The sequence below is a fragment of the Microtus oregoni genome, unplaced genomic scaffold (genome assembly GCF_018167655.1).
Source record: "Microtus oregoni isolate MIOR12 unplaced genomic scaffold, Mior012 000018F_ref0000195, whole genome shotgun sequence".
In the NCBI taxonomy this organism is placed as follows: domain Eukaryota; kingdom Metazoa; phylum Chordata; class Mammalia; order Rodentia; family Cricetidae; genus Microtus; species Microtus oregoni.
In genome coordinates this window covers 30,408,534-30,431,008 of record NW_024543077.1, presented here as the reverse complement: position 1 = coordinate 30,431,008, position 22,475 = coordinate 30,408,534, and the positions used below count along the sequence as shown (strand labels likewise).

The 22,475-nt window shown below is 42.9% G+C and overlaps 1 pseudogene; it reads right to left on the bottom strand.

The window, feature by feature from the left end:
- Positions 1–203: 203 nt before the first annotated feature.
- LOC121458904 lies at positions 204–19,812 on the bottom strand (annotated as a pseudogene).
- Between the last annotated feature and the right edge of the window lie 2,663 nt (positions 19,813–22,475).

The following is a 22,475-nucleotide window of genomic DNA, read 5'->3' as shown; positions in this document are numbered from 1 at the left end:
ACTTGCCTTAGCACACAGACTGTCTCTGGCCTTTGGTCCTTTTGCTGTTAAGCAATTTGTCGGAGGCAAAAAACCCACCCACTGGGTGTAAAGATGTGGGCTTCTTGTGTCAACCGTGAGGCGACAGGAGTCCACTTCCTCTCCCGCAGTTGGACAAGACTCAACCAACAGCAAGAGACCCAACGTCTGTTTACCAGGGCCGGCTAAACTGGTCGTCTGATTACCAGAAAGCTCTTCACACGGCCAGAGACAGACTGAGAAGGGGCACAATAGTGACGGAGAGGGGATGGAAACAGATAGGAGGAGTGGGGTGAGAAACCAGGAGGCCAGGTTGGGGGCGCCCACAGAGAAGAAGCGCTCTGGCAAGGGGCGGACCCTCTGGAGAGGGGCAGTCCCTCATCTTGGAAGTCATTAGAAGCCGCCTGAGAGAGTGGAGCATTTAGCCGGTCAAGTTCCTCCACCTGCGGGGGATGATGCATTATTAGCTCCTGGTCTTCCAAGCCGTCCTCTCCGGCAGCCACCAGATTGGTAAGGGACTTGCTGCGAAGACACTGGAAAGCCACATGGCGACTCTTCCCTTCCTCCTTTTCCCAGGACATCTGGATAAAGGGGCGCTGCACCTCAGACCTCCCTCGAGGTCTCCTCTTAATCTTTTCTTTACAAGTAGGATACCCTTCAATTTCAATGCGAATGTTCTTCAGGCTCCGGTCCTTTAGCACTGTTTTAGCAACATCTCGGTTCTCAATGTACTGAAAGAATCTGTAGAGCTTGGAGCTGTAAAGAATTTGGGAATACTCTTCCTCCATGAGTGGGGGGAGGGGGTGTCTTCATCCCAGTCCACAGAATCCTCATCTGTCAGCACGACAATGTGGCACTTTCGCTCCCCTTTCTTGGCACAGCCCACCGTGATGGGCAGAATCAGTTCCTCGAGGTGGTGATCAAACTGCCTGTGAGCACCGTCGTTGGGCAGCTCATGGAGTAAAGCCCTCAGATCTTGACAGCGGATAGTGTTGAAGTCAAAGTTAATGCGGAGATAGTCACACGTGTCTCTCAGATCTGGGAATGGAGATGCCTTCCGGACAGTTGCTGATGTCAGTTTTGTAATAATCCAGTACTGTGGGGAAGGCACTGAACCCTTCTGCAACCTCCTACTCCCTCTTTTCCTTGGCCCTTGAGAAGTTATATTCTCTTCCTGGTCCAAACATTCGGGATGAGCAGTGAAAATCTGGGGGTTCACCACAAAGCGTGTGCCATCTCCAAGAAGCGTCACTTTTGGGGGGCGGGGGGGGGGGGGGCTTGGGAGTGGGAGCGAGATCTACTTCCGAAGCCTGCGCCTCTGTTCCCAAATCTCTCTGAAACGATCAACGAACAGCGGCTCATCGCTCCGCTTGCTTCCAGTCTGGAAGCGTGAGCCCTTGCTGTCTGCAGGAAGTGGCATTGTGCGAGGATACTGAAGGCTTGCTGGCTGCGGGGCATAGTCAAGTGCAAAGTCTGAAAGATGAGACAAATAAAAAGTAACTAAAGCGGAAAGATCGGTCCCCCGAAGCCACGCTCTTGGCCCCAAGCCGCATCTGGTTCCCGCTGGGCTCCGGCCACCCCGTGTCCCTGCCCCCACCCCCGCCCAGTCCCTGCCTAGATAATTCTTATAATTTCCTTTATCACAACTAAACTTCTGATTATTCATCATAATAAAAACAAATAGATATTTCTGTAATGTCATATAATATCCTTCCAAATTCATTTCCAGTATCTTTTAAAAACAGGTTTCATTGGACTCTTCTTTATCTTACATAAATAATTCCCATGAACATAGGAATTGTAAGTTACCCATATGGATATGATTTGGTCAAGAGGCAACACTGGCCATACTATTATCTACAGATTTTACTCATTATTTATATGGTCACTTCTTTTTTTTTTTTTTTTTTTTTTGATTTTCGAGACAGGGTTTCTCTGTAGTTTTTGGTGCCTGTCCTGGAACTAGCTCTTGTAGACCAGGCTGGCCTCGAATATATGGTCACTTTTTAAATTGTGCTTTGGGTATATAATACAGTGCCTGCACAGCATAATGATCAAAGATTACGTCTTCAAGATCAGCTTTGTCTTATACCAATTCCAAGTCAGCCAGAGATTCCCAGTGAGGCAATATCTCAAAAGAAAAACAATGACAATAGCAACAAAACGGTTAGCAGTTTCTCAGATTAATATCAAAGAGTCAGAAACTAAAAATAGAACAATTCCAAGCTTCAGTAGCTAAACAAGAGTAAATCAGCTAGGTGGTAGTGGCACATGCCTTTAATACCAGCCCTTGGGAGTCAGAGGCAGACAGCATGATCTACAAAGTGTGTTTCAGAATAGCCACAGCTGTTACACAGAGAAACCCTGTCTAGAGGGGGAGAAAATGTAAAGAAAGGGAAGTCTACAGGAAATGCTCAGCAAGCATGGCAACTAGAGTTTGAACCCAGAAGCTCATCTAGAAAAGGAGATGAGAAATTCTTGCAGGTTGTTCTCAAATCTGAATAGCTCCTTCCCCTCAAACACACAAATGACCTAGTGAAATAGGTCTGAAATCCGAGAGGCTGAAATGCAGCACAGCTATTAGTGTGTTTGCCTGGCATGCATTTAATTCAAATTTGAATAAGATAAGTCAATCACAGTCTTGGTAAAATAGTCTGAAAGTCTATTAGATGTGATAATTACAATGACTAATATTCTTGTATTTTGCAGAAAATAGTGTCTTCACTGTTTAAGGACAAGAACATACAGGAGAGAAAGTCTTTTACAACTGTTTCTTAAAAACCCTGTGTGTGAGTCGGGAGGTGGTGGCGCACGCCCTTTAATCCCAGCACTCGGGAGGCAGAGGCAGGCGGATCTCTGTGAGTTCGAGACCAGCCTGGTCTACAAGAGCTAGTTCCAGGACAGGCTCCAAAACCACAGAGAAACCCTGTCTCGAAAAAAAAAAACAAAAACAAAAAAAACAAAAAACCCTGTGTGTGTGTGTGTTCACACATAGGCCATAAAAAGACATAAAGACGTTCTCTTCCATCACTCTTGACCTTACTGACTTGCTATAAGGTCTTTTACTGAACTGGAAGTTCACCATTTCTGCTGGGTTTCCTGGGCACCAAGTTTTCTGGGTTTTCCTGTCTCTGCCCACCACACTGTACCAGGCAGGTGCATTCACACCCACATTTTCATCTGAGAGCTGTAGATTCAGATTCAGGCCCTCTAACTTATAGAGCACGTGCTCTTAGACTCTGAATTGTTGCCCACCCCTCCTGAAGATAATTTAACAACGACAAAGAAAACAAATAGTTGAAAGAAACTTGGTAACTGGGGGAAGGAAAGGGGAGGAGGCGGAAATTTTTAATAAAATTTTTAATAAATTAAAAAAATTAAAAAAAAGAAACTTGGTAACTTTCGTTATCTGAGAGAATGTTAGCGTTGGGTGATAGTATCAAGTAAGGAGGAATTAAGTCAGCGTGTACTGAACAACAGCTTCTAGCCATAAAAAATTGCAGCCTGACCATTCTAGTTCTACTAGCAAAAACAATATGCTCAGGTATCAAAACTAAACAATTCACATTGATCCAAGTAAAACCACACACACACACACACACACACACACAATTAGCTACAATTTTCTCATAGGTGTCCCAGCCCCTGTAAAGTTCCTCAACTTTCATCCCATAGAAAGATTCGGCTCCCTCACTGTTCCAATAAAGCAGTCTAAGCACATTGAAATCAAGTTTGCTTCATTTTTTTTTTTACACAGGGTTCACTATTATTTTTTTATTGGTGCTGTTTAAAATATTTCATAATAAGAATTACTGAAAGCATTTTATGATATGTTAATAAAATACAAATTATAAACTATCAAAATGAACAGTAAAGGAGCTAAATACAAAAATATAGGGAACACAGAAAAAAATATTCCCGAGAAACAAGTAGACTTAAAAGCATTTATTATGAAAAAAAGACTGAGAAAAGTAAATACTTAAATGCAAAAGAGGTCATCCATGTTAACTAGACATGTATATTTAACCTGATTTCAACTTTATACAATGTATATATGTATTGAATAGTACCCCACAAATATACCTTCCTTCTATTTTTATGTAACAGTTAAAATCATATTTACTCTACCTGTAGGGAAAGTTCTGAAGTGAAGAGTCCAACATGTAAAATTGTAAGCCTAAACATATTTTGGGAAAATTGAAGCTGACAGCAACTGTTACCTTCTCACAATGGCTTTCTGCCTTCAGAGCAGACATCCCGCAGGTGTCCAAAAGTAAACATTTAACAATGGCTTCCCGGCTGGGTAATTACCCTGGACAAAGGTTAGCACAGAATACACTGTGGTAAATGCACTAAGGCCAGACAAAATTTGTCATAATAAAAAAAATGATTTTGATTAGAGAGACTAATGTACCCAGGGTAGCCCTTTGGCAGAGAGCAGTGAATCCAGGTCTACTGCTTCCTCCTTTCAAGTTTCTCCTTTATCGAATTTCATTGTCGTCTTGCTCTGGAAGATATGTTTGAACAAAATACAGAAAATGTGCTGTTGAAGGAGATACAAGACAGAAGTTGGAAGGATGTGCAGCAAGGCAAATGCATCCCTTTTAACTTGTGAGAGAAAGAGTGCCCTCTGCTGGATACAGATTGCTCTCTCGGATTCCTTTCTTATTGCAATCAGACGCTGGTACGTTTTTTTGAGTTTTTTTTCAATTTGGTAACATGCATAATTACAACGATCGAGTCTTTAGCTCCATCAGAGAACTCAGAAGGAGATAATATTACCTGAGTAAACAGAAAGGGTAAAGCGGGTAACATTTAAAATGAAGAAACGACACCACCTGTCTATTTAAATTAAATTTTTGCCAGGCTGTGATGATGCATGCGTTCAATCCCAGCACTTTCACAGAGCAGAGGCAGATATATCTCACTGAGTTAGAGGCCAACCTATTCTACAAAGTGAGTTCCAGGAAAGCCAGAGCAACACAGAGGAATCTGTCTTTAAAAGAAAAAGAAAATGTCTTTTTGTTTCACCTTGAAAATGTACCTAACATGACTATAAGTACGACTATAATAAGTGATTGTTAGGCCAATTTTTTCTGTTTGAGGGGGACATTTTATTTGGATGATGTGTTGGTTTTTTTTTTTTCAGATGTCTCTGTTGTCCAGTGGTTTTTAGATTTTTGGCAATTATATTTAATCAAAAGAAAAACATCTGTTAGTCTCACAAATTAGTAAGGATTGCATGGCAATGCTCTTTGATGAGCTACTGTCCCTTTTACTCAAGAGATTTTTATGTTTGAAACTAATCTTTAACGATTTTAGTGGTCGCTATAACTGTATTCCCCAATTTAATACATAGCTCGGTTTTTATTCTGAGTTCAACATATCTTTAAAGCAAACAGCTTGATTTAATTTAGCAGGGCTTTTTTTTTTATTATCTAATGTCTCTTCACAGCTGTTGTTTCCTTTTTATTAGCATTTAAAAATTTAAAAGTTAATAATCTATTCTGTAACCTATCTCTGCGGGCCTTAATTACCCCTTTCTGTTAACTGAGCTTATACTTTAATGGCTGATGAAGTGTTAATCTAATGAATCTTTATCAGTAAAAATCAGAAGTCAGATATGGGGGTGTGAGCCTGAGAGATCAGAGAAGCAGCGGAGCACCACCAGTGACTCCGACCTCCTCCATGTAAAGAGAGAAAGATCTTCTCCCAGCCCCACCTGTCTACTTCCTGTCTCTTAGCAGTTCACAGTCCTCAAAACCTCTATGATATTTTGTTCAGTTAATGGCTAGCTCTGATCTCTGACTACAAACAAAGTTTATTATCATAATAAGGTCAAGCTATTACACAACCCCTGCCACTTCTCATATATATATTACTCTATTGCTACTTCTATTCCTCATATGCAGACCTCCATGACAGATGTCTCATAGCTTGGAAATTTCAATATCCTGGTCTCAAATGTAAGCCAGCTTCATCTTCAACACTTAACACAATAAACTCCCACAGTCTCGTCCCTAGGGCTCTGAATCTCCAATCATATATGGCTACAATTGAGATGAACACACCACAGAAGAAGAATCCGTGACCTTTACATTTTGCATCTCTCTTATTTCCAAAATTAGCAAAACGTAGGTGATCCTGAAAGACCCTCTGGACACCCCCCCATCAGAACCCGCAGCTGGCCTGCTCCCATGAGGACGTCCTGTTCGCTTGAGACCCTCAGGACCCTCTCAGGACCTGCAGCTAGCCGGCTCTCATGAGAAAATCCCGTTTGCTTAGGGAAACAGGATGCCTATAGTCAGTGAAAGACCCCTACCTAGCAGCTTTAAGTTAGCAGCAGCAATAACGCTATTTTGCAAAGCTTGAATTTTTGAGCAATATAACTAAAAGCTAGGACAGGGGAGTTCAATTTAGAGACAAGGGCGTTGGTCAACTTAGGGGCAAGGGCGTTGGGCCAGGCAGGATATCTATGGTCGACCATCTGGACTGCCAGCAGGGGCTTGGGGTCCAGAAGAAGAGTTTGTACTCTAGATGGGCCGAGTCAGCATGCATATCTGATTTCTTGGAAACCACAGAACTGTACTCAGTTTGAAACCGAGCCTTATTCAAATTGCCCAATCAGAACCCTGTAACTATGCTTCTCGCTTCTGTAACCGCACTTCTGCTTCCCTACCCTATAAAAAAACCCACTGCTCCAAGCAAGACTTGCTGCCCTCAGGTACCTGTGTTTACTCAATAAACCTCTTGCTAATTGCATCCTGTGGCCTGGTCTCGGAGTTTCCTGGTTCTGGGGTCTTCATCAGAGAGGAAAGGTCCTTGCTGAGGGTCTTTCAATCCTGCCAAGGTCTGATGGACCCTGCCAACCTTGGAATAAATTTACTGCAGGTTCTGTATGATGCTGCTCCTGAGACAAGGAATTACATTGCATAGTCCTTCCATAAATTAGGGGCATAGACAGAGTCTTAGACTTAGGGCACCTTCCTAGGCTTTAAATGCAGAGCAATTCCTTTAATGATGCTAAGACCCTCGAAAATCCCTGCCTCTTTTTAACCATTGCATTGCCATCTGAAACTACCTAGTGTTTTTATTCTTGGGACGTGGAAAAATTAAGATAGGTTTGGGGCGAAAATATCACACAAATGATCCCTAGTTTTATTTTTTATGAAGTCTTCTAAGCACCTGCACTTACTTACCAGGACAGATCACCTAATAGGACCACAAGGAATGAAGCCAGGCTTGGGCTGGAGAGGCCACAGCAAGACAAGGCTAGGACTGTCTATTGAGAGTAATCAGACTTTTTATATCTTTATCAGAAATAGAAGATAATAGAAATTTCCAGGATCACTACAGTGTAGTTGCCAGGATATTGTGAAGATCGCAAGCTATACAAGGAATACAGGATTATTGACCAAGTGTACTGTTGAACTTCCATACTTCCTTGACCACTAAGGGAATACTCAGAGAAACACAGATTAGCCTGAATGCCTCACTGCCTAAGGGAGTGGTGCATCACCATGTCAGCAACTGAAAGGCAGTGTGCCCCAGGAGCCATGGATTTTGGCCTAAAAAAAACTAAGACACATGTCTCTCAGGGTACATAGGCCAATCCAATTCCTTTGTTCCCCACAGCATCTTGTGCCCACTAAAATGCTATGACCTTGACGTCCACTGCCTGCCATTACTCTCAACATTCCCGTCTTTCAGGTCCTACAAGAACGGGCAATTAAGCCATGTAGAGCTTTCTATGACTTTTGCCATCTAAAGTCCTGCTATCTTGAAACTTCTTCCATAGTCAATATTCCCAAATCCATTGCAGCAACAAAACCACTTTAAAGGTACCACTTTTGTTCCAACTTTCTTCGTTGTTGCTTTGATTAGAAGATCTAACCAAAAGGAACTCTGGTAATGAACAGGTTTATCTGGTTGTTACCCTTAAGTCAGAATCCACCACTGTGGGAGCTTAGGATAGGAACTCAAGTTAATCACTGGAGGCAAAACATTTGGAACCATTGTTTCCTGGTTTTCCCTTGTGCTTTGTCACTGTCTTGTACTCAGCTAGCCCCCTTAATCAGTCCAAGCCCACTTGCTTAGAGACATTGCCAACTCAGTGGAAGAGTCTTCTTCTAACATCAAGCATCAATCAACATAATCACTTTCAGACAGAAATCAGACATTCTGATCTAAGCACACACTCAATTGATAATTCCTCAGATGACCCTAGGCTTTGTCATGTTGAAGCTGAGGCTAATTATCACACAGAGACAGTATTATATGGAAAGGTTTTAGAGAACAAAAGACAAGGTATTATTCTTGTCAATCATTTAAGCAGCAAAGACCTAAACACGAAGATAACAACTGAAAAACACAGACATGCCAGAAAATGGAAAGAGGGAAGCAGCTAAGATCAAGAAGAGAAAACTAAAATTGTCACTCCACAGAAACTATTCAAAACAAAAACTTAAGGAACTGACAAGAGAAGAAATATTCTGAATACAAATTGGTGAAGGTCCATCATTTTCAAAAAAAAATGAATGATATAATTAGATTACAGTTCATAAACTCAAGAGCATACGTGGCACACTGACTAAACAAGACTCAAAGACAGATCTACAAATATACATTATGGTCCCTCAAACAAGAACTACAAGATTCTAGTCAAAGTCAAACTCCAAGAAATCCCTGGCCATCACTCATCCTGTACACTCCAGTTCTCTCCTTTACCAATAACAGAAAAGGGGTTGGGTGAGAAGGGCTCTTCCGCCACAATTCGCAATATTCACTTGACGCCTTCGGATGTTTTGCTTTGTGGAAAATAGTTTTGATGACTAAAAGAACCTCATTCTCTTATGAAAAAGAAAATGATGTCTGTTAGGATCACTTAGACACAATTTCATTTCCTACAATTGGTGATTGCCTCTAAGTCTGCCTCACAGTGAGGAAGTGAAAACTTTTTAAAAGAAATTTCAAGAGAACAGATTTTTAAAGAATCAGTTGACATATAAAGTAACTTGCTTTACTCTGACTGCTTTATAAATCACAACCACTTTTGAAAACAAGGTTATTGCTATTTTTTGAGAGTGTCTGTGCATGAGACAAAATGCCTTACATATGTGTACATCTAAGAGGAAAAAAAACAGTCTCTGCACAGAAACTTTCCAGAAACCCAAAACTTAAGGACCTGATGAGGTAAGGAATTTTCTAAATGAAATTAGCGAAGATCCATCATTTTCGAGAAACTGAATAATTAGATTACAGGAAAAATAGTACACAGATTTACATAATATGACTTCCTTTTTTTTTTTTTTTTTTGGTTTTTCGAGACAGGGTTTCTCTGTGGTTTTGGAGCCTGTCCTGGAACTAGCTCTGTAGACCAGGCTGGTCTCGAACTCACAGAGATCCGCCTGCCTCTGCCTCCCGAGTGCTGGGATTAAAGAATAACATGACTTCTTTATTTGCCACATAGAGACATCAGTCAAGAACGTGTACAATGTTTGGGAAAGAATAAAGGTGATAAAGAGAAAAAGACCAGAACAAAAGCAGGAAGATATAGTCAACATTTAATCAAAAGACCAAAATAAACTTACAAAAGAACAAGTGTGATCTTGACCAATAATCCAAGGTTGCCCAGCTATCTTTGACTATATGTGTACGGAAATTAAATAAACATACACTTCACAACTTTCAGAAAGATATCACAAAGTGACCCTTAAACTGTTGTCTCTGACCCCCGATTACTGATCTGTCTTCCAAAGACAGAAGCATCATAATATAGATGTTGTCTTTGCAGAGATCTCTTGCTATGACTCTCCAGACCCTTGTGCTTTCTTGGGCCTCAGTTAAATGTAGTTCCAGTGATGCCCCATCCCAAAACAACCTAGAAAAACGATTTAAAATCTGCATCCTGCTCCATGAGAAGGTGTGGATTGTGCCTATCTACTTGTCCAACACAAGGCACACCTAAGAAATCTCTGCACATTAGAAACTCCTTTTGTGCCCTGGAACTAAGCTTCACTGGATCACACCATTGTGGCTAGTGGTAGCATCACGTTAAAAGCATTCTAATCATGCATTGCTCTACCAATTCCTAAACTATTTGTTATCTTTATAACACAAACCTGAAATTGTAATGCAATATTCAGAACTTCTGGAATGAAGACCTTCAGTTTTCTAATCTCTCTTTCCACTGCACAACAAAAGCAGTGCCCATGTATACTCTGGACAGAGATACAACCAGCATCATTTCCTTCCATTCCAGGGCTGCAGAGTCTCCCTTTCCAACTAAATCTACACACAGGAGACTCAGACAACAAGGACCACTGCCAGCATGAACCACATGGACCAACATAACTACAGTCTTGCTCATGGTCCTTACAAGTCCCAGCAGAAATGGCAGTTCACCAGAGCTGCTCTGAACACCCAACACTCACTATGTGATAGCTTCTGGTTCCTTCCTGCTCCGTATAGCAGAGGCAGAAGAGAATCAGGGAGAGAACCCACAAACTGCCTGCCACTAGTACTCTTGATTGCTAACCCTTCCCAGAATCCCTCACTACCTAGGGCCACCCAGCTGGGACTCACAATATTAGCAGTTCCTCTACAGGAGGATCAGAGATCAAATGACTCAGACAGCACAATCCTTCCAGTTCTGCCCTCCCAGCCTTGCAGACAGGGCCCCAGTTTAGACAGTTTGTATTTAACACATTTTCCCACTCCCCTATAGCACATCCTATTCTTCATCCAAAGCACAGGGTCCTTTGTGTGCACATTGCATTGCACACTCACTTTCCAGTGCATTCATCCCATTCCCTCAGAGATGGGAAATCGTGCAGACAAACACAGGTCACATTCATAAAGCAACTACTGTTACTGTGTAACTGTGGTTATTTTGTAACTGTTGTTAAAGAAAAACAGACTATGAATTAGAAAACAATTCGTGGTCATGTTAGGGGTTGGAGGCAGAAAGGAGAATGTAAATATGATGTAGCTGTCATCTCAAAAACTATTTTGAAAACTTGAGACAGACTTTATGGCCATATACTCCAGAGATTAGGGATTTGTATTAGAGCACATTAAAGATTTCTCTTAGCCGGGCTATGGTGGTGCACACCTTTAATCCCAGCACTCGGGAGGCAGAGGCAGGCGGATCTCTATGAGTTCGAGACCAGCCTGGTCTACAGAGCTAATTCCAGGACAGGCTCCAAAGCCACAGAGAAACCCTGTCTCAAAAAACAAAAACAAAAACAAACAAACAAAAAAAAGTAAAGATTTCTCTTATATTTTCTCTAAAGATGAATGTCTTAATCCAGAAAAGAACAGTTCTGTTAAAAAGGGCCACAACATGTTACCCAGACCTTCTATTTTGGATGAGCTACTGTAAATATAGCAATTAGGTTTAAAGATAAGGTCAGGCTCTTGCCCAGATTCTGATTGCCCTGGTCTGTGGACTGCAAACAATGGTCAATCAGGACATTCATAGAGCATCTACAATTGACTACCTTCTTCCACAGAGCTAATCTCAACTACTGTTGAATTAGGAAAGCTCTCACCCTCAGTCCAACCTCTCCATTTCTACACTGTGTCTTCATTAGCTTCAAGTTAGTCAATGAGCTCCACCCTTACACAGGTCCCTCTGCTTCTAAGTCCCCAATAAAACCCAGAAAGATTAGCAGACACTCATTAACTGCTCTATTTTTCTTTCTCACTGACAAGTCAAGGCCAAACCAGGAAGTAATTGCAGGACTGTCTTCCCAGCACTGGGCAACAGAAGCAGAATTAGGTGTTCAAAATAATTCTTAAAAACACACCATGAGGCAAGCATAAATTATAGGAGACATCGCTCCACACAGAAATCAACAGTAAACTTCACTTGAGAGAAATGAAATTTATCTCTTAATGACTTTGAAACATTGGAGAACAAAAACAAATAAAGACAAAAGCAGCAATACACTTAAAAGAAAATATCTGAAAATGACACCAATAAGTGATTTTCAAATGATAAAAATACTGCATTTTAAAGATTAAATAAAACTTTCTATATAGACTTTGAAAAAGGGTAATCCTTTCTATAGGAGACGGGATGTTATTAACAAGATATAGATTGATGTTGCCCATATACATATGTTGGCTGCAGAGATCTGTAACCTGACACATGGAGTTACAGTCAATGGCCTGTTTCTCAAATCTCTGAGCTGACATGACTGTGTCAAGCAAAATCAATCACATCTGCAGAGGATAGTGGCCTAATTGCAAATTCAATGTTCATTGGCTCAATATAAACTTTCCAACCTGGATACCCACACAATCTGGTCTGTGTTCATTCACATGACATTAAGTTCAACATGCTGGGAAATTACAAATCATTCTCACTACTATAGTCGGACCCTATTCCATAGTGGTGGTGAAAGACCCCCACTCACTAAGCAGCAGTAATGCCATTTTGCAAGGCTTAAACTTTGGAGCAACGCAAGTAATTAGAGCAGGGAAGTTCGACTTGAGAAAAAGGGTGGAGAAGCCAGGCGAGATATCTGCCGTCAGCCGGTCAGCCACCTGGCCCCAAGCGATAAGGAACCCGCAGCTGGCCTGCTCTAATGAGAACCTCCCGTTTGCATAGTCAGCACATGTGCCCAACTTAGAATGTCAGTAATTCACAGAAGAAGACAACTCCCCCTATGAAAGATCCCAGCTTATCTGCTGTAACGTCATTTCACAAAGCTTTTGACGAACGACTGTAAGTGCAGAGTAAGGTCAGGGTCCCTGGCTGCAAAACAGGATCTTTATATCCATAGATTAGGACAGGACATCAATTAACAGGATGTCTGTTCCCATACATCTGTGCTGGGAGAGGAAAAACCACCTGTGCCCCTTGCCCCATTCCAACTGACCACTAACGATGCATTTGCTTCTGTAATCTGCTTCTGCTGCCCTCTTTCCTATAAAAAGACCTTCCCCCAGTCTGCAGGCGCGCGCTTGTCTTCCGAGAGACTAAGCCGCCCCAGGTACCTGTGTATTAAATAAAGCCTCTTGCTATTTGCATCCGAAGAGTGACTCGCTGTTCCTTGGGAGGGTCTCCTCAGCCTGAAAGACTGCCCAGCACTGGGGTCTTTCATTTGGAGGTCCCACCGAGATCTGGAGACCCCTGCCCAGGGATCACCGACCCACCACCGGGAGGTAAGCTGGCCAGCGATTGTTTTCCGTGAATGTCTGTGCTTCGGTGTTTCTGTGTTTGCGCCTGCGACCGAATCTGTACTAGTTGGCTGACTAGATCTGTATCGGGCGGACCCGCGGAGGAGCCGACGGGCTCTCACTCCCGACCGCAGCCCTGGGAGACGTCTCAGAGGCATCTGGGGGCCGGATGTGGTGCCTGGCCCATCGGTAACTCTGTGAATCCTTACCGAATAGGATTGTTCGGGGCACCCCCACAGTCCGAAGGGTACGTGATTCTTCTGGGAGACGAGGAATCCGGATCCTCAGAGTCTCCGTCTGAAATTTTGCTTTCGGCATTATGCCGAAACCGCGCCCGCGCATCTGTATTGTCTGTGTATTTTTGTGCTTAATATGTTCTTTGTTTTGTATATCTGTTTGTACTCGAGTCTAAATCTGGTACCATGGGGCAGTAAATAACCATCTCTTTGACCCTAACTCTAGGAAAATCCAAAAGAAATGCAGACAGTCTGCCCTTCCTTTACTTCTCTAGGCTCTGCTGCTGAACTGCCCTGCTTGCTGTCGCGAGGGGGGGAGGGAACAGGACTGTGATCTCCTGAGGCACAGCCTGGAGCCAGGCCTAGGCGGGGCAACTGGCTCCAGCTCTGACCAAACCTCTCAGCAGGACGCAGGGCGGGGCATGGCAGCAACCCTGGCCCGAGTCAGAGAAGGGGGCAGCCGTGGCCCCCCTGAAATCCCTGTGCTGAAAATGACGTCCTCCCTTGCTGACCTGAAGTCCACCAGCACCGCACGGGAGGACTGGGGGAGGAGGGCTGCCTTAGACAGTCCAAGGTGTTCCCTCCCCCTACAGCCAATGCAAAGGCCTTCCCAGCTGCTACTGGCAGTGTGAGGGCTAAGAGGAACTGAGTGGACCAATCCTGACCTCACAAGTTCCCTGGAGGGAATGCCTCCTGGGGCCTCTGGAATCCCATTCAGAGAAAAGCTGCTAGATTGCTGTGAGTATAGAGATGGGATGTGGGAAGCTTGTGCTATACAACTAGGAGCTCACTGTGGACAGAGCTGAGGCTGAAGCCAGGTCCTGGGAGGATCCCCAGTGGGGTTCCCTGTGGAGAAGGCTTGTTTTCCTTAGAAAATAAGGTGCTAGAGACTGAATGGCAGCCCCCATCTGCAAATGCCATGTAAAACCTTGTACTAAAGATCTGTGGCCCTTGCCCAGGGGAAATAGCTGGTGCTAGCGCCAGGGTCACAGAACTAAGCCTGGGAACCTGCAGTAGGCTATTTCTCTGGGGTCGGATACCCTATTAAAAAGCAAAGGTCCCCTAAAGAACCTGGACCTTTCCATTTTGGCAGTAGGGCAAGAGATTGCAAGTAAATTTCCCTGTGGCTGTTGATAAATGATAAGTGTGGATTCAGGAGTAGTAGCTAATGGAATAAGCTGACATTAAAAGGGCCTGCCAGCCCTAATAACATCTGTCTTCTGGGGATGCTCTATACCAGTCATCATGTGCTGCATCCAGGTAAAAGCCTCTGGTTTAAAAATTGGGAAAATTAAATTAAGTCACTTTAAAATAATATGCTATTTGAAAAAAAAAAAAACTACTATGCAGTGTGTCTAGAAGAAAAGTAAATTCCCAGTTCTGTTTAGATGGATGCAGGACTACACTGTCTTCAAGAACTATTGCTGTAGAAGGCCTGGCACAGGGCCGGGGCCATATGAACAGCCCAGCTGAGCTTCTAAGCCAGCCCATGTTTAGATCTGAATTTAACACTTGTCTGCTCACAATGCTTGTGATAAGGTGGGGGCCCTGAGTTGCCCCACAAGACAAAGATCTGCTAAAGCCTCTCACCCCACTACAATGGCAAAGGGGGTGTTACTAAATGATGAGGTTGAGTTAAAATGGTCCTTTTGACTCTTTATAATGTTTATGGCTATTAAAAAAAAAAACATGGCGAAGATTCTCATTTATTATTAATATAAAAAAGGTGCATTTTGAGTTGTTTTCAGATTCTGTCAATGATAATATAAAGGATGTCGCTAAGTTTTTAAGGTAATATGTTATCTAATTTTGAAAGTCCACCATGCTAATGTTCAAAGTAGCTGTAAGCATAAATTGTCAAATGATATTTTTAATCTTGGTCAGTTTTACAAGAATAAGATAAAACCTCAAAATTGTTTAATTTGCATTTCCCTGATGATTAAGGATGTTGTATTTAAACAAATTTTAAATATCTTTCAGTCACTTCAAGTTCATTTGTTGAGAATTTACAGTTTTGGTCTGTGACGTAATTGTACTAAAATATTTGTTTTTATGAGGATTAAGTTCCTAAGTTCCTTATATGTCTCATGATACCTCCCCATTCTACAGGTTGATATTACGTTCTGTTGATTATATCCTTTGCTAAAATAAATTTTAAACTTTTTTCCTTCTATAAAAGGTTCAATATTGTTGGTTTTATGTTAAGGTCTTTAATTTGTTTGGATTTCAGTTTTGTGCATAGAGAAAAATATGGATCTATCTTCATTCTTCTAAAGGGAGAAACTGACAGTCAAAATGCTGGGCTCATGGCAAATCTCAGGCGGGGGCTGCAAGGCACCCCACTAATTCGGCTGAGATAAGAGAGGTTCTCCAGGGGCCAGTTAAAATCTGTGTTCCTTAAATGATTAATGAAAGTTTACAGGCATTTTACCCAACCTCTGAAGGTCAGCAGACAGCAGTAGCCACAAAAGAGAGAAAGAGAAAGAGAGAAAGAGAAAGAGAGAAAGAGAGAGAGAGAGAAAGAGAGAGAGAGAAAGAGAGAGAGAAAAAAGAGAGAGAGAGAGAGAGAGAGAGAGAGAGAGAGGCGGGAAGCAAAAGAAAGATAGGACTCAGACAGATTAGGAGCCTGGGCAACAGAAGATCAAAGACAGATAAAGAGGGACACTGGAACTGAGTAAAGAATACAAACTGGACACCTTACGAACTATAAATTTGGGAAAAAGACAAATAAATGACTCGTTCCTCCCTGGTCACTTCTGAATGTATGACCAAAGCCTTTTGTTGACCAAACGAGGGACTTTTGCTTTCGCTGCTGTTTTCAGTTCTGCAGGAGACACAGGCTGCTTGTCTGCCTCTGCCTCTACCACGCCCTCCTCACCAGGATGACCACCTCTCCCTGCCTTCACCGCTGAAGAAATCCTCACCTCCTAGCAACTGCCTTGATGCTGTGCTTGCTCTAAAGCCTGCATGAGCCCTGACTGCTCACTCTACAGTCTTGCTCCCCTCACCCATGTCAGACTGCGATACAGCAGTCACCATGCTACCACAGGTGCCCTCCTGTGCCAGACTACTGCTCCTGTGCTGGGCTGACGTCGATGGACTATGGATCCTACCAGCATCTGCCTAAAGGACAGGCGAATGGCAAAATGGCAGGCTAAGCTGTGCCAGGCAGAGCCGAAAATGAGGGTGAAGCTTGCCAGGGGTACAAGGCTGGCGGTCCGAGCTAAGCAGGTACAGAAGACCGAAGGTAAGCGGAAGGCGGGGGCAACATTGGTGGACAGGAAGCAAATGATCTGGGCCAGTAGCCTCCCTTCAGGGATGGTGGCCCGACCAGAACGCTGAACTTGTGGCTTTGATACAAGCTCTACAGATGGCAGAGGGAACGTCTATACTAACAGCAGGTATGCTTTTGCCCTCACCTATATATATATATATATAAAGCAATATACAGACAAAAAGGACTGTTGACATCTGCGGAAATTTTGAGCCTCCAGGAGGCCACGCATTTGCCAAAGAAGATAGCCATCATACATTGACCAAGATTGAGACACCCAATGTAATGGCTAAGAAGATCAGAAAAAAAAAATCATCCTAAGGTTTGGGATGGCCAAGATAATCATGTCCCATAATAGGCCTGCCTTTGTTGCCCAGGCAAGTTAGGATGTGGCCAAGACATTGGGGATCAATTGGAACTTAAGCTTACCAACCTCAAAGCTCAGGTCAGATAGATAGGATAAGTAAGATTCTAAAAAAACAAATTGATATAATTGGCCCTGGAGACCAGCAAAAATGACTGGACAGACCTCCCTCCCTCCTGTCCTGTTCTGGGTTCAAAACACCCCGGCATCGTTGCCACTAGCTCTGTTGCCTGGCTAGTTAGCTGCTGCTCATGTATCTGCTGACAATGGTTGACCTTGATGATGGAATCCTGAGCTCAAGGCTTGCACAGGGCAGGCACATCTGCTGTAAGATGGGCTTACATCACCTTTAAGGCTCTTCTTTCCTAAAGTCAGAAACCCACAGGGCTCTGCTCATTTTTAATGTCTTTTGAAGCATAATATCAGACAGCAGAAGCAAAAGACAATTCTGTTCTGTTCCTCCTTTGTGTGTCTGGGACCTATTGACAGGAATTATTTAGTACAGTTTGAGACTTTTCCAGATCAGACCGTTTTGTGCAGATAACTGCAGAGAGAAGCAAACACACCTAAAGCCTCCTTACCTCTTGACAGGTTTTGTTTTTCTACAGGAAAATCTTGTTTTAATCTATGGGGTTATAAAATGATATGACTTTCAAAAGGTAAACAGATGTAATTTAATATATAATAAAATAGATATCAATGGGATGTTAAAACTTTTTGATGCTGTACTTACAAATGTGAAGCCTGGGTAAGGTCAGTCTCAAAAAGATATTTATGTCCTCATTGGCTGTCCTCTGGCTTTAGGGCTTTCTGTTTTGTTTTAAACATTTGTCATCCTGTATTGCATTTTCTCTCATTGTTTGTTAAAGTTCTCACAATGGACACAACCCTGTACATTTGGATAAAGCTGATGCTACGGGATGCAATGGAAACTCGTAAATGCCATGTGGTGCCAGCTGGACCGAAACTGACTTCTCCGGCACATTCTCTGGAGCTGAGGAACAACACTCCCGGTGTCTACAGCAAAAGAGATTTGTCTTCATAATACTAAACTTGCCTCTTAGGAGAAGGCATCCATGTGTTTCTTAGGGCTGAGTTAAGCTCTTTGTAGTCAATAGACTATTATTGCCACAATGTTGGGTGCTATTCTCGGGTCTACAGTGGTTCACAATGTCTACCATGTAGTTACTTTCAAGCCTCATTCAGATAGTTTTGCTAAGAGCTATTCTGCAAACCCTAGAGATGTTCTACTATCTTCTCAACAAGGATATTTTAAAGGATGGTTTAATAAATCACCATGGTTAAAAGCCTTAATTTCCATTATAGCTGGGCCCCTACTTATTTTACTTCTTATCTTTACAATCGGCCCTTACATTTTAAATCGCCTGGTGCAATTTATAAAAGACAGACTTTCAGTTATCCAAACCATGGTACTCTCCCAGCAATATCAGATATTAAAGCAGAATGACGTAGAGGTCTTTAAACACATGAATTTATGATTAAATCCATGATAAAAAAAAAAGGGGGGGAATGAAAGACCCCCACTCACTAAGCAGCAGTAATGCCATTTTGCAAGGCTTAAACTTTGGAGCAACGCAAGTAATTAGAGCAGGGAAGTTCGACTTGAGAAAAAGGGTGGAGAAGCCAGGCGAGATATCTGCCGTCAGCCGGTCAGCCACCTGGCCCCAAGCGATAAGGAACCCGCAGCTGGCCTGCTCTAATGAGAACCTCCCGTTTGCATAGTCAGCACATGTGCCCAACTTAGAATGTCAGTAATTCACAGAAGAAGACAACTCCCCCTATGAAAGATCCCAGCTTATCTGCTGTAACGTCATTTCACAAAGCTTTTGACGAACGACTGTAAGTGCAGAGTAAGGTCAGGGTCCCTGGCTGCAAAACAGGATCTTTATATCCATAGATTAGGACAGGACATCAATTAACAGGATGTCTGTTCCCATACATCTGTGCTGGGAGAGGAAAAACCACCTGTGCCCCTTGCCCCATTCCAACTGACCACTAACGATGCATTTGCTTCTGTAATCTGCTTCTGCTGCCCTCTTTCCTATAAAAAGACCTTCCCCCAGTCTGCAGGCGCGCTTGTCTTCCGAGAGACTAAGCCGCCCCAGGTACCTGTGTATTAAATAAAGCCTCTTGCTATTTGCATCCGAAGAGTGACTCGCTGTTCCTTGGGAGGGTCTCCTCAGCCTGAAAGACTGCCCAGCACTGGGGTCTTTCAGTGGTTCCAACAGCTGATTGCCTATGCTGTGTCCCCTGCAGTGTACACAACAATCTATTCCTCCTTTTGTGGTCTGAGGACAGAAGGAACGCTCCATATGCAGATCCTTTTCCTGTGTCTGCATTGGATAGTCAACTACATGACTCAAATACATAACTTTGAAACTGTGAGATGGTACAGTCATTTTTTAAAAGATTTTTAAAAGTGTAATGTCAAGGATAGCAAGGTCATTGCCCTGGACAGCAACAGATCAAGGACACCTGAATCAATGTAAGGGAAGTTGTCTCTGGAACAATTTTTTTTAACAGGATGGAAATGCAGCTGTTCTAGAATTAATATGACTTTCCATTGACAAATACTTCACATACCTTGGAGATTAATAAAGAAAAACCTCTTTAATGATGGTAGACATCAATCTCTGGCTAGTGCTCAAAGAGGTGCCAGCTAGACAGATTCCACATTTGCTGTTGTCCTTAAGTATCCTTTAGGTTCAGGCTCCAGGTTACACTTTGAACAATTGAAATATAAACAGGCACCTTGCCAGGCTAGACATTTAGGCAGATAGAAGAGTTACAGAGCAAAGATATTCTCAGGATAATTTCTTCATGACACTGGTAACAGGAATCAGCAGGTCATCCTTCAATGACAGGGCCCTGAGGTGAAGGTCACAGAGGATGAGAAAGATAGGAAAATTAAAATGTAAAAAAGATAAAAAGTTAGGGTCAGGAGGTCTTGCAGATGCCTAGTAAGCTTCCTAAGAAAAACAGCATCTTGCTGGGTGGTGGGGAACCACGCCTTTAATCTCAGGACTCAGGAGGCAGAGCCATGTGAGCACTCTGAGTTCCAGGACAGCCTGGTCTACAGAGTGAGTTCCAGGATAGTCAGGACAGTCCTACAGAGAAACCCTGTCTTAAAAAATAAAACAAAAATTAAAAAAAGAAGAATAGCATCTTGTGTACTTCCAGGGGGGAAATGGAAGGAAATGGGAGAATTATCAGAAGTCACTAGAAACTATCAAACAAATTGAGGAGGAGAATACTCAAACAATTCTACAAAAGGGGAACACAGGGTATCTCAAGAACTTTACTAAGTGCAGAGTAGCCTTGGGGCTGACAACCACAGCTCAATATGGTGAAAAGAGTTGGGTTCTCAAGATCTGAAGCAACTGCTTCACAAAGGCCTTGACACCAGATCATTATGAGTCTCCAGTGCATATTTCTGGTTTTAGAGAAGGAGCTCTGTTTTATTATCAATACATCAGGTTCTTAGTGAAACTCACAAGGCTTAGGTCCCAGACAGTTACTAGGTCACCTAAGAATGTCCCTCCTTTCTGACTGAGAACATAAATGAAAGCCTTGATTGGTCAGGTAACTCCTTCACACAACCATGTTTTTGCATTTCCAATATATGTAACCCGGTGTCCTATTGCCCATCAGGAAGAACTGTGCTTTTCTCAAAAAGAAAACTGGAACTTTAAGGCACATCAGGCCTTAACGTTGGTTGTGACCCTGTAAAACCACCTTGAAAAGCTTGTTAGAGGCTTGTTTTTTGATATGGGGATGTGCCTGGTGTCTGGTTTTAAATCAGTGGTGGCTTCTTTGTCATGATTTGGAGCCAAATATCTGGACAATCCAGTTGAAGAATGTGTACCCTAGCATCCTAACCTCTAACAGCCCTGATTAAAACACATTTATCTTCTGGGTGATGTAGAGGCAGTCCTCCCTCAGCTAATTCTACTTTGTGAGACTGAACTATTTCCAAGGCATTGGAAAATTGTTTGCATCAGCAATTCACCTCTTCTATGTGGCAGCTTAGAAGTGCTGCGCTACCCAACAGGTGAGATGCCTTGATACCGTCCACGTGGTTAAATATATATGGAGATTGTATGTAAGGTTAAAGGCAAAGTGCTCAATATCGAGAACATATCGGAGAAATTAGGCATCTCCGAGTTTGGCATATTGAAGCTGACAAGATGTTTGTACACACAGCACCCTGCTCCCAATTCTCTAAGCGGATTAAGAACACAAAGCAAAGTTATTCAGAGTTCTGTCCCTAGGTCTACGAATTAACAAGGACCGCATGGGACTTCACAGCACAGGGAATCTGGCGGCAGGTTCCCACACGGATCCCGGGAGGACGTAGCATGCTGTCTCCCGCACCTCACCCTCTGCTCCTCCCATAGGGAGACAGCATTCCCCCGCTCACCATGGTTCTCATGCTCTAGTTCTCAGCTCGCCAAAGCTCTCAGTTTATCATCTCCCTGCAACAGCAACTTCGCAGCACGAGAAACCTCTGAAAACAGCTCCTCTGCAAAGTCGGGTCTGAATGCGGAAGCCCGGAAGAGCCCTGCACGACTTCTGACTGGCAGGTTATCTGAAGGGTCTGATTGGCTAGTGTGGCCTGAGTGGCAAGAACACCTCCCACAGAGTTGTAGTGTGATTAAAGACACAGCACAGAGGTTTCTGGCCATTCCTTCCACCCCAGTCAAGCATCTTTTCTAGATCAGCCACAATATGCATTTTAATAGCACTTCCATCTGGCTCCAAAAGCAAACGCTGTTGTAATCTTGCACTCCGTAGGAACTTTTCCTTTTTCCTCCAGGACACAATGTCTAGCTAGCTTGTACAGTGCACGATATTAGGTGGGTGCAGGGATTTCCTGTCCCACAGTAGGAAGGACGCCCAAAATAATAACAACTAAAGAAAGTTTTTCTGTCACAAAAGAAGATGATTATACTGTGGCTTCATGCTGAGGTCAGATGAACTGAAGGTACTTTTTACATGGTTTTCACAGGGATTTCACACAACAGAAAAGAGAAAAGCAGGAACCAGATCTCAAACAAGATGATAGATCTTTCTTCCATCAGAAGGCTAGATGATGGTTCCGTTGATTTAAGGTTTTATTCCTGAAATTCAAAACCAACTCCAGGCAATTGACTAATAATAAAAAGAGTAGTGTTCATGGAAATTTGGATACGTAGAGAATAATGGAGCTAGGAAGAATGTCTTCATGAGCACCACTGTCAGCCAGCACATCTTCCTCCATGGTTAGATGAATAAAATATACAACTGCAGTATTCAAGATTCTCTACATGAGCCTGGCGGTGGTGGCACACGCCTTTAATCCCAGCACTTGGGAGGCAGAGGCAGGCGTATCTCT